The sequence below is a fragment of the Anas acuta genome, chromosome 2 (assembly GCF_963932015.1).
Source record: "Anas acuta chromosome 2, bAnaAcu1.1, whole genome shotgun sequence".
NCBI classification, from domain to species: domain Eukaryota; kingdom Metazoa; phylum Chordata; class Aves; order Anseriformes; family Anatidae; genus Anas; species Anas acuta.
Genome location: NC_088980.1, coordinates 109247481 through 109260424, shown reverse-complemented (window position 1 = coordinate 109260424; position 12944 = coordinate 109247481). Strand labels below are relative to the sequence as shown.

The following is a 12944-nucleotide window of genomic DNA, read 5'->3' as shown; positions in this document are numbered from 1 at the left end:
CCACTTGTGTTTTTGTGGGAAAAGTATATATGAAGGTGAAGTTAAAATAATAATAATAGAATTCTCACATAAAACAGTGGTCACTGAGCTGACATTGTCACAAGAATGCAGTCCAGGGCCTGCGATATATACATTCATGGAAACATTAGTTCAGAGCCTCATAAGAGGTTGAAGAAAGAGTTGTGAATGTAAAGGAATAAAATATAGGATGAAACAAAACAACATTATAATGCTGTATAAAGCTATGATACGTTTGTCTTTTGTAGTGGTGGTGCCCTACCCTAAAGGGAATGTAGTATAACTGGAAAAGAGTTCAGAGCTGGTTAATGGGGATAACTGAAGCGTATGCAACAATGTGTGTGGAACAGCTGAGTATGCCAGAGCTCTAGCTGGGACAAGATGCAAATGAAAAGTTGTATGATTGAGAGAATCAGGGAAAGGATGGATAGGGACCAGTAGTTCACCTTTTCTCATAGTATGAGAACCAGGAAGTGTCACATGAAATAAGTAGGGATCATCTTCAGAAATGCAGTGAGCAACTGACCTGCTGCAGCATATTGTGTATGCTGAAAATCTGCATAGCTCAGAGTGAGGCTAGAGAAGTTACCGGAGGAGAAATTTACCAAACAGATCTGCTACAAGAAATCTGGAAAAGGTTAGAGGCTTGGAGGGAGTATTAAACTTCTGGTATGCTTCCCTAGACATCTGACTCCTGATCACTGGTGAGAATGGACTTTCAGTTTGTAGCAATGTAGATACAGACATTCTTAGCTTCTTTTATGTTCACAGTTTCTAATATTTTGACAGTGGACTATAGGATGATGGAGATTACAGATTAATAGTCAGTTCCAGATATTTTTTTTCTTTGTCATTTTGCTCTTAATAGCTTCCTATTCATGAAGCCGAATAAGCTTCATGAAGCTTTTGGTTTCATCAGAAAGTTCATTTCTCCCAGCTGCTTCAAATAATTCTGAAAATTCTGAGAGAGGATTTTTCCCCTTCTCATTATTTTCTGATAGCTAGCTTGTAGTCTTGGACATATTAAATTAAAATCTTTGTTTAAAGCCTTCAATTTAAGATGGTAATTGAAAAAGAGTAAATTTATTCCTCGCAGATTTGTATACTAATACACATCTCTTGACCTTTCCTTACCTTTGTACATACTATCAACCGTTCATTTTTTTCAGAGAAGCAATTTAAAATTTCAGGTTGTTGATGCCTAGTATGAATTCTACCTTTTAGTCTGCAATTATTTGGACTGCTGCCACTGAATGCCTTGCCCATAGTACCTAGGAAGGAAAAATGTCACAGTTCATTCATACCTCACCTATAGACTTATCTGAAAGACATCTTTCTAGCAGGGCTTGACTCGCTATAATGTTGGCCACCTCCTTCCAATACGCAAAGCACAGGATGCATATGATTGGTTGAAAATTACCTATCTACTTCTCTTTGCTGGTATTGTCCCCAAAATATAAGATTCTTTTATGGAAATGTGATGGCTCATTGCAGTTTGACCTGCAGGCTTATCAAGGAAACTTCATGGTAAACATTTTGTAGTGGAAAATGAGAGATTATTTTTGCAAAATTTCTTTGTCTGATTTACCTAGAACATGACACCCAATACTACATGTATAGTAATGTTTTTACATATGGAAAGATTAAGAGGCAGCTGTTACATATGCATGCACGAAATTGCTATAATAGTGAAAATACAAATCTAGTTGCTGTTCTCCTGCTTGGTTTATGGGATGTTCCAGTGAAAAGCCTTTCCATACAATTTAAAATAAAACGTGAATGGTATCTTTGGGATCTCAGCATTTCATTGAGTTCTACTCTTCCTTAGTCAAGTCTTTTCTGTGATATTGAGAAATGTTTTGATATCTTCTGAAAAATCAGGTGTCTCTGCAAATGTAGATGAGTTCCCTAATCTCCAGGTTACATATACGTTCATAGTATACATCCATTCATTTCCACACATAATATGAATGCTGGAATGAATGTAGCAAATAGGTTTAACTCTGTCATTAATATGGAAAAAAAATGTACTTTTGTTCTGAATTCATTGCGACTGGACTGGATGATAAATCATCATCATCAACCAAAGCTGGTATGTCCCAAGATGACATTCCTTCCATTCCCATGGTACTTCATTTCCTGTAAGAGCCTTTGACAAAAGCTTGTTCTTCTGAAATACTGTCCAGAAGCTTATTGAAAACCATCTTTGCTGTTTCATCCAAAATATCCTTATCTCTATGTCCTTTGGTTTCTTCAAAGATTTCTAAGGTCTGCTAATCATAATGATTTTCTAAGGTAATTACTTGGACTCCTCTTCATTGTACGATTCTGACCCAACCATATAACAAATCTGTATTAAAGTTTTCATCAATTTTCCAAGTGTGCAAGTCAGATTTGTAAGTCTGCAGTTCTTCAGTTCTTCCCAATCTTTTTCTCTATAGAATTTTACAGAATGTGCAACAATCTTTGGGAAAGTTTATATTTTAATTTCTTTAGAAAGCTACCTGATTTGGGTGAAAAGATACTGCTATTTGTTTCTCTTCCACTTTATTTTTTTTAAAATTTATGAAATTATTTTTTTAAGTTAATATTTTTTTAAAGAAAGAAGAAAGTTACATGGCCATGTGGCATACTATCATTGTATTACGTTCCTCAAATGCAGTTGTAGAAACAAATTTCTTTCAGAAAAAAATTATTCTTCTATCTTGTCTGTCTTATTCCCTAAGCACATCTGATAAAGGAGGAACAAAGTTGAGAGCAAAGCCTAGGATATTTCAGTTTTATGTGGATGGGGTGTTTTGTAGTCCAGATCATTTATGTTTTTACAGGGAAGTTGAAATGTCATACAATCATAGAATGGCATGGGTTGGAAGGGATCTCAAGGATCATCTAGTTCCAACCCCCTTGCTATAGGCAGGGATGCCACTCACTAGATGTGATTGCTCAGGGCTTCATCTAACGTGGTCTTGAACACCTCCAGGGACGGGGCATCCACAACCTCTCTGGGTAATGTGTTCCAGTGCCTCACCACCCTCCGAATGCAAAACTTCCTTCTAACCTCTAATCTAAATCTCTACTCTTTAAGTTTAAAACCATCCCCCCTTGTCCTATCCAAGTAAATGTCAATGTGTTTCAACTCAGGGGCTCTTTAATTGGGTCATAAGATGCATTATATTTTGCTAGAAATTAACTAATGCAAACTTTTAAGAAAGATGGTAGACTCTATGAAAGACAGAGCCTCTAGAACTTCTTGGGAAAGTTTTGCCAAGGGTAGCAATTTGTAGCACAGCTTCCACTGCAAGTTAAGAAAACATATTTATGTGCACTTACTGTCTTGTGAAAACATCATCCTGGCGGGTTTGTTTTACAATAGCTGTAATAATCTTACTTACATGTAAGCCTTAGCCTTCTAGCCTTCCCTTCTCACTCTGCCTTCCATCAAATTTATTTGCTACTTATGAATGCATGTGGGTAGGTACTCAATGGAGAAAGCTATTTACCTCCTAGTAAGTACACATTTTTAATAATGATTTCAGCACTGTAGCAAACGTGCTGCTGTCATCTCCTATTACATGGGAGTTGTGTGGACTTCGCTGAAGAAACTGAGTTCTGGTTAGAATTACCTGCTCTTTGTGACCATGACATGTGCATAAGAAAAGCAAGTTGCAAGCAATGCTTCAAAGAGATAATAATGGCTGAATTAATTTGAGTTCAAAACAAGTATTATCTGCTAGTAACAAATATGGAGAGTCAGATTCCTCAAGGGAAGTAGCTGGAATGCTGTATTAAAAGATCAAATACTCTGGTGAAAGAACAGCTTTGGCTTAAAATTGCTCAGTGTTCGTGTGCGCTAGTATCTGAGATGATATTTCGTGTATTTGACTTGGTACATTGTTTGCTTTGAAAGCTTATGAATATCATCTGGAGGAAAAAAGAAGAGTTCTGAGTCTTGTCTGACAAAATATTTTGTTAACAAAATGGGTAAATTGCCTGTGTAAACTTGCTGGTCAGAGATTATAACTTGCTTGAACGATGGTATTGTCTATTGATGCAGAGGATACAGCTCAGCTCTAGCAGTATTCTGGGCACAGAAACTTCTAGGAAAAACAGGAAATCCTGCAAGAAGCTAGAGTAAGTAGGCATTTATTATCCTATGCAGCAGTTTGTATGTTTTCATTTCTAAATATTATTTTTTTATTACACATAAAATTTTTGACTGCTTACCCATGTCTGTTTGGCATTCCTGCAAATTTCAGTGTCTATCTCTAAACTGAGTTTTCTTCCTTCCTGAGTTTTCTTCTTTCCCTCTGCAGTATTTAAAAAGAGAGAGAAACAGAGAGAGAAATGGAAGGAAATACACAAGTATAGAAAAGAATCTAAAGGAATTTGCTTTTTACGTGCAGACATATAGCCTGGATCATTTTGTTTTATTTTGCTTTAAAAAGTAATGTAAATTTTTTAGCTAATTCCATAGTTTGTAATAAACTGCTACAAATTCTTGTGTTTTTGTGATGTTCTAAGAAATAATGTCATTTGCAATGCGAAAGAATACACTATAGTACAAAAGTTAATTGAAATTCAGAAATTGTGTTTTTTAAACTAATAATTTTTTAATGTTTACATTAGACACAGTTGTAGATTGCAACATTTGGCTACATCAAGGAACAATAGTCATGTTCAGCGAAGTGTGGATAAAACAGTTGAAATGTTGAAAAGTTGAAATGAAAACTTTTGCAGGAGATTCTGAACCTGAAATCTTGTACTTCTCTGGTCTGGATTTCACTGTGGCCACTTGGGCACATATTTTTAAACACAGCTAAAAATAATGGCATGAAATCTTGAGCTGTTGTTTGTGGATACACATTTTAAGGCTTGGGTCTGGGCAGGTACAGAATGGACTTTGGCCTTAGTTAATTGATCTCTATTTTGTCTTGCTGATAGAAGTCCAGTGAGTGAACTGAGTAGTTTTCTTTTATTGAGGTAATGTCTGCCCATGATTTAAGGCTCTGCTAAGACCAAGCCCTCTAGTGGAAGAAGATGTTGAAAAGTAAGATGCTCTGTAGAAAAAATATACATATGTTTTTCTTAAGCTAAATATAGATGTATTGATAACTATGCTTACTGTGCAGTGGAAGGATGGCAGCACTTTCAAGAAAAGAAGAATTATTATATGTTTTTATTCTGGGTAGAAATGAGTAACACTTCTTTTAACCATAAAAATAATTACTGATAACTTCAGGACAATTTAAGCATTATCTTTTTTGAATTTACTTACGAAGTATGTGTGAGCCTTAGTGAATGGGAGCCAATATGTGATTGCTTTACCTTGTATGATGGCAAATCCCTAATCCACCGTATACAGTGTACAAGGTACGCCGTTATCAAATTTTATTCTTAGTGTAGTTCTTCCAAATGATCACCTTCTTCTCTCCCCAGTTCATACCTTTGCCCCATTGTGGGTTTCAGCCCCATTGTGGGTTTCAGCAAACAAGAGGTCAAACCTCTAAAATGGGATATTAACACTGTCATCAACTCCATTTATTCAAAATATAGCAGACACTGCATATGTTACAGCTGGTTGAACAGTCTTGTGAAATGAGGAAAGCATCCACGGAGATGACTCTGTCAAACAGTTGTAACATCTCTTTACACCTGTGGGCTCATGAAGAACTATGACAGCATGACCATCAATATATAGCTCATTTTGTAGAGCTGAGCATCATTTTACTTCTTACGTAGTACATAAGTCTACTATACATTTAGGAATACTATTGGTATTTTATGTCTACGACAGGTGGTTTAATATGGACAGGGAAGAGTTGAAAGTGCTGAGGTTATGCATACCCCTCACAGTCAAACATGTTCCAGCTGTAGGGAGAAATATGGAAAATTAGCTTCTGCAGAGTGCTGATTTGAACAGTGGGTAGTGTAGAGATATGATAAGATAAGATGATAAGAGCAACTATTCTGGCTGCTCTTGACTTGGACTGGCGCACGCTTCGTTGGGTTAAAAACTGGCTGGATAGCCAGGCCCAAAGAGTCGTGGTAAATGGAGTCAAGTCCAGTTGGAGACCAGTCACTAGTGGCGTCCCCCAGGGCTCGGTGCTGGGGCCGGTCCTCTTTCATATCTTCATTGATGATCTGGACGAGGGCATTGAGTGCACCCTCAGTAAGTTTGCAGATGACACCAAGCTAGGTGCGTGTGTCGATCTGCTTGAGGGTAGGAAGGCTCTGCAGGAGGATCTGGATAGGCTGCACCGATGGGCTGAGGTCAACTGCATGAAGTTCAACAAGGCCAAGTGCCGGGTTCTCTACCTGGGGCACAATAACCCCAAGCAGAGCTACAGGCTGGGAGATCAGTGGTTGGAGAGCCGCCAGGCAGAGAAGGACCTGGGAGTGATGGTGGACAGTCGGCTGAATATGAGCCAGCAGTGTGCTCAGGTGGCCAAGAAGGCCAACAGCATCCTGGCTTGTATCAGAAACAGTGTGACCAGCAGGGCTAGGGAGGTGATCGTCCTTCTGTACTCAGCTCTGGTGAGGCCTCACCTCGAGTCCTGTGTTCAGTTTTGGGCCCCTCGCTACAAGAAGGACATCGAGGTGCTTGAGCGGGTCCAGAGAAGGGCGACGAAGCTGGTGAGGGGCCTGGAGAACAAGTCCTATGAGGAGCGGCTGAAGGAGCTGGGCTTGTTCAGCCTGGAGAAAAGGAGGCTCAGGGGCGACCTTATTGCTCTCTACAGATACCTTAAAGGAGGCTGTAGTGAGGTGGGGGTTGGCCTGTTCTCCCACGTGCCTGGTGACAGGACGAGGGGGAATGGGCTTAAGTTGCGCCAGGGGAGTTTTAGGTTAGATATTAGGAAGAACTTCTTTACTGAAAGGGTTGTTAGGCACTGGAACAGGCTGCCCAGGGAGGTGGTGGAGTCACCATCCCTGGAAGTCTTTAAAAGATGTTTAGATGTAGAGCTTACGGATATGGTTTAGTGGGGACAGTTAGTGTTAGGTCAGAGGTTGGACTCGATGATCTTGAGGTCTCTTCCAACCTAGAAATTCTGTGATTCTGTGATCTAAAAGGTTTTTAGTTCCACTGACTTGCAAGCCGGATGCTGTAAGGCTTGACTATGTAAAGTATCAATACTCTAGCAGTAAAAGTCAGTCTTATTTTGCAAACCTTTTATGTAACATTGAGAGCCCTTCACTCCGAGTTCATGTGCTTGAAGGTAAAGCATGTGCTTAAATTCATTCTTTGACAGGGTTAAACTGTTGTGCCTTTCAAGTTTTACCAACTAGTCATCTCTGAAAATACAAGCTACATTTAGAACTTTTATTTGAACCCTTTCATCATCTTCCGTGGCCATCAGGAGATGTTCTGCTGTTTTTAGTGTCAATTATTGCACAATAGTCCTGATGAATTCAGGAAGGGGGACTGACCCATATTCTATTAGCACCTATTTGGTATTTATAAACTTTCATCTGTGTATATGTTTAAATGTGTGTATCTATGGTTGGCGCTTGTGGACAAAGTGGCAGATACTCATTCTGAACTCAGTGACGACATTTTTCTGATGATTAGCTGAAACCAACCCTAGTCTTTATCACCATTGAGACTTTGGCAGACAACAGCTTCAAATCAAAACTTTCTTTTACCTCAGTAAATAAGCTGCGGTATCTTGAGGTGCTTAAAACAGAGCTGACCAAATGTGGGATTTTCTGGGGAAATGATGACATTTTGATTTTTTGTTGTTGTGGATCATGTGACTTCCAACATCCAGATTTTTCTATAGTACAGAAATTTTCTTAACTTCCCACTCCCAAGTGACTCTGATCTACATACACTGTAGATGATGTTGACAGACTCCTGTTTGGAGCATGGAGCAGGACATGAGAGTCTCTGGATCCTGGTTCCAGATAGGCTCTGAGGTGAAGTTAAGGTTCCTGATGGAAAATCAAGAAGATAAGGTTCTAAAATTACTATTTGAAAGGAATTCTGTGGAACTGATCCTGTCTGTGCTGCAGAAGTTTACTGCAACCAAGCCTTTTCTCCAGAGGTCCTTAGTTTTATGTTTGTCACTTACTGATTAAAAGGTTTATTAAAAAATAAATCCTGCATATCTGTAATAGAGTATCTTTATTAAATGAAGTGTCACTAGTTCAGAAGTTAAGAGCCCATTAATATTTACCACACACTGTGTGCTATCAAAGATTATGAGAAAAATGACTTGTGCTTTGGTATTGTATCTGCTGTGAGCTGCATAAAGATGTTTTGTAAAAAAACCACTCAAGTGAAACTGTTGAGGTAGAATTGAGAGTGTAGCAGCAGTTCAGTGTGCAATGTATGGCTAAAGAGATTTTAGAATTATCCAAAACCTAACTGACTTGAGAAAATTCAATGCAAAGGTTATACTTCAACAAAATCCCAGTGCAAAGTAATAAAATGTTCATATAAACCACCCAAACACTCAAATCTACTCTGTAGGTGACACTGTGCAGCATCCATATGATCATGAGAGAAGAAATTACACTGTCTGGGTTGTAAATAGGCTTAATTTAATTTTTAGAATTAGTTATTTTTCTCCTCTATTTTTTACGTCCTGATTCTAGTACAGCGTGGAGAGTAAACTTATTGCTTCTGCATGTAGATGCATAGTACTAATAACATAATCAGGATCAATCATTAGTAGTGTTATTAACAGTGTTAGAGACTCAACCAATTTTCTTGTGGCACCCCATCCAATGGATGAGAGAGAGAAAATGCTGTGTAGAATGAAATGCACCTTGCAAACAAGTTAGTAGTTAGCCGCTACAATATGATAGGCTCTTAACAGCTCTTGGTCTGATTATATAGTAAAAGCTAATATACATGATTTTTAAAGTGGGTGTCAGTGACAACTGACCATTCAGTTATTCTGTGTCCTGCTGGCACACCCTTTTGGAAGAAGCTCTTCTGAAGTTCCATATGTACAAATAAAATAAGATATACATGTATAAATCTGTATATATAAACATTACGGTGCTGTTTTTCTGCATTGGAAATGTGACCAGCAGGCTCCACCTTTACATACAATTGTGGTGTAGGCAGTGAAGAGCTGTGTTTGTTGATGGCTGGGCACAGTTTGTTGTCCCAGCTGGGCACATTCAAATGGTTAGTTGCACTGAGCTTGCATGCCTGTGGCTGGGGGGGACATGCCATCACTAATAGAGCTTTTGGCTGCATTACTTTTGAAAAATATAAAAATAGATTCCTTTGCCACGTTTGAAAGCTTTTGGCCCTCTTTAATCCAGTTCAGTGTTGCAGTTGGGCTTGCTAGAAGGAGTATAATGAAGGCTTTGCATCCTGACCACATTTCTGCTGGGTTGATCGGAGGGGAGAAGGCCCTGGAGCCTTCTGGAAGGACCAAGAGGCTATGCAGCCACCCTGTGTGTTTCTGAAGCACACCAGGGAGTGTTTCTAAAGCCATGTGCCAGGTTTTGATCCCACTGGGTACTGTTAGGAATGACACACTGCACCTGAAAGCAAAACTACTTTTTTCTAATCCTTCAGGCCAGTTCTAAGGCAAATTCTGCTCTTTCTTTTCCATCCACTGCAGTTTGTTGAAGCTGGTGGCACCATGCAGTGTGGGTAAAATCAGAACCCATCCATAAAGGTACAAATCCAGGTATTTTGTGAGAAGATTCTTTCTAGATCAGTCTTGATGAACATATACGAGCCTATACATCTAAGACAGAAGGGAATCAATCAGTGTTGCATTTTGATTTCCAGTGTGGGCTGAGGTGTTATTCCCTTTTATTGCCATCTCAGTCCTGTACACATACAGTTAATTTTTTCTTTGTGTGATTTCAAACTAAGTTTCCAGTAGAAAGAAAAAAATACGTAAGTAAAAATGCAGTCAAATGGGTTTATCCAAACTCTACTATAAATTGAAACTCATCCTTTGTCCAAATCTGTCACTTCTTCCTTGGCATGTATTACAGATCCAGTAATTCACTGACATTTCTAACAAACACTCCCATTTCTCCCAAGTTGTTGATGTCTCTCCAAAACTTTTGAAATCAGGGGCATAGTATTTCTAACTCTTCTCCAAATTCTTGTAGTATCTAGTTTCTTCTGGCACAGCTGAATACTGTACATGCAAAGGTCGGCTGCTCAGTAGGATCTGATGGTGGTCCTGTCCCACTGATAGCCACAAAGAGAACAGCTCTTTAAGAATGCTGTAATGTGCACCAAGCATGTCTAGTTGCCCTCCAGTAGTATATTTCCTCTGCCATATTTACCAGCACACTGAGACTTCATTTATCACAAGAGTTCCTGATCTTTTAAAACATTATCTTGGTGCAGAAGATGGTTTGCCAGCATTTCAATAAGTGTTTTGTCAACATTTTTGACAGTTCCTAAAACGATGACAATTGCACAAGTTTGGTCTTTGTTAAAGAAACGCTTTGTTCGATCTACAGTTCAAACATTTTTGTTTTCAAGCTTTTAAGAATGAATTCTAAAATTGAGGATTTTTTTGGAGAGGTATGGCATTTGGAATATTGAAAGATGGATCCAAGATTTTTAATAGTTCATTTCTTTGTACGGAAACAGTTCGGGAAATTAATGTGCATTGGCTAATTGTATTGCAGTTTGTTTTACTTTAGAGGCTGACTGAAACAATTTTGTTAAACATTCCAATTATAATTTGATGTGAAAAATTCATTGCTTAGTTGAGCACTATTGAACTGTTAACTCCCAAGCTCTGGGGAGAGTTTGTGACCCAAAACTTCAGAAATTCCAGTCTCTTTTTAAAAATCTCAAAGATTTAACAGAACTGTTGAGTACATGGCATCTGTATTGTCAAAATGTTTGTCTTCAACTTTAAAATACATTTTAAAAATGTATATTCAGAGTATGCAGCTCTCTCATAATATAAGTCTGGGATCTGGTAATGCAGGGAAAAAACACCAAATAGTAAGACTTGCCAAAAAATTGTAGAAGTCCTTGCAGTCCTTGTATTTCATTACATATGGCATCACATTTAACAACTGATTTAGTAACATGTAGTTTGTCATATATTCACTCTTCTCGTGATTTTGAAAATATGAATTATTTATGCTTTCATAGTGCTTAGAAGTTCTTGTCCTAAGCCAGGACACTAGGCCAGCTTCGGTACAAGTAAAGCAAAAAAGACCTCTGACCAAAAACAAAACAAAACAAACAAAAAAACCTACTTCATGTTTTATAATGTCTTGTATCTGTACAGACTCTGAGGGCTGACCAGTACTGAGCTATGTACAGTTTGACTACCAAAGTTATACAAAGTTTTTAAATAGTGAATGTAGCTTCTTTTTCAGATTGCAAAATTTCGTACATGGGCTTGCTCATTCCATCTGCCATTTTGTTTGAATTCTTCAATGTCTTGGTTAAAAAAAGAGAGAGAAAAAAAAAAAAAGGGAAGTTCATTAAGTTCATTAGAGGCATTAGTATTTGAAAGTTGCACTGTTAAGATAGTGATCATGTAACTAAAGTTTTGAGTATTATGTTTCTCTAAAATCACTAAATCATATTTATTTGATTCTTTGCATTATAAACTATGATTTGGGCCATCAATTATATCTTTGAAATGTGATGGTTTCACACCAATGAACAGCCAAACTCCAACACACTGCTCTTTCACTTCTGCTCTCAAAGGAACAGGGAGAGAAAGTATGATGGAAAAAGGACTCAAAGGTTAAGGGCATGGAAATCACTCACCAATTATCATCACAGGCAAAACAGTCTCAGAGTAGGAAGATTAATATAATTTGTTACTTATCGCTAGCAGACTAGAACAGTGAGAAACTAAAAGCAAACTGAAACCACTTTCCCCCTAAACAGACCTCTTCCTCCTCCTCCCCCCCCCCCCTCCAAGCAGCTGAAACTGGTCCTTATCAAACATGAGACACCTGCTGGACTCTTCTCATAGAGGCCACTCCTGCAGCCCCCTGGTCCTTAAGCCTTGCCATGTAAGCCCAACCCAATATAAAGCAGAAAGCTAATTTACTGGATAGATGCAATTTTATTTTTATTTTTTTTCTCTATCTGAAATAGACCTGATCTAAAAATACATGAAACCAATATGATCTGACTATCAGATCAAGGACACTACTCCTCTGAGCTACTGGCATCATCAAAGGTGGGAAAAAAAAAAAAAAAAAAAAAAAGAAAACACACAAAGGGTATTTTATCATGTTTAAAAGAAGTGAAAAGTTGGTTATTTAAAGCATCCTGCATATGAAATTTCTAGATATTCTGGTTAAGATCATACTGTATACTAGGCAGATATGGTAAGTGAAAATCAGTTCTCAAAGAATTTTAGATTTCATTTTACAGAGAGTACTGACTGGTGAGTTGCTTTGTGCATGCATTGAGCTAGTGACCAAAATCTTCTTAAGTGAGTGCATTTCCCTAGTGCTGTCTTATGTCTCTATTTCAGTGCCTTTGCATCTTTTCTTATAGTGCAAGTGGTTATAAACCACTTACCAAATTTCAAAAGGACTTCTGTGAAAGATAGACTCTGCCCATCAGGAAGAACACATTCCCCTTAGGTGGGATCTTTAGCCTAAACTAATGGGACAGTTGACTCCCTGTCATGAGCTTTTGGATGCATTTGCTCAGTAATCCAATCTGAGCCAGAGCACAGAGTCTTGGTCATCATGTTCTTTCTAGAAGTTGCTTACAATGGATCCACACAGAGTACGAATGAAAGAAACAGGATGCATGTAGGGTGAACCTTTTCAGAGTATACTCTGCTAGTTCTGCCCTCCACAGCCTTGGTTTTATTTATATCCTTATGTAAGAATTGCAGCAATTTTTTTTTTTAATCTGTACATTAAAAAATTGACCTTCAAATGCACAAAGCAGATAGTATAAAATACTTAAGAAATAGAAATTTTATTGTAAATAGATCAAGTAG

General features: G+C 38.1%; 1 protein-coding gene across 9 annotated transcripts in view; it reads left to right on the top strand.

Annotated features, from left to right (window-relative positions):
• The window catches only part of PIEZO2 (piezo type mechanosensitive ion channel component 2), a 310777-nt gene that overhangs the window by 98752 nt on the left and 199081 nt on the right, over positions 1–12944 (top strand). The gene's annotated exons all lie outside the window — the stretch shown is intronic.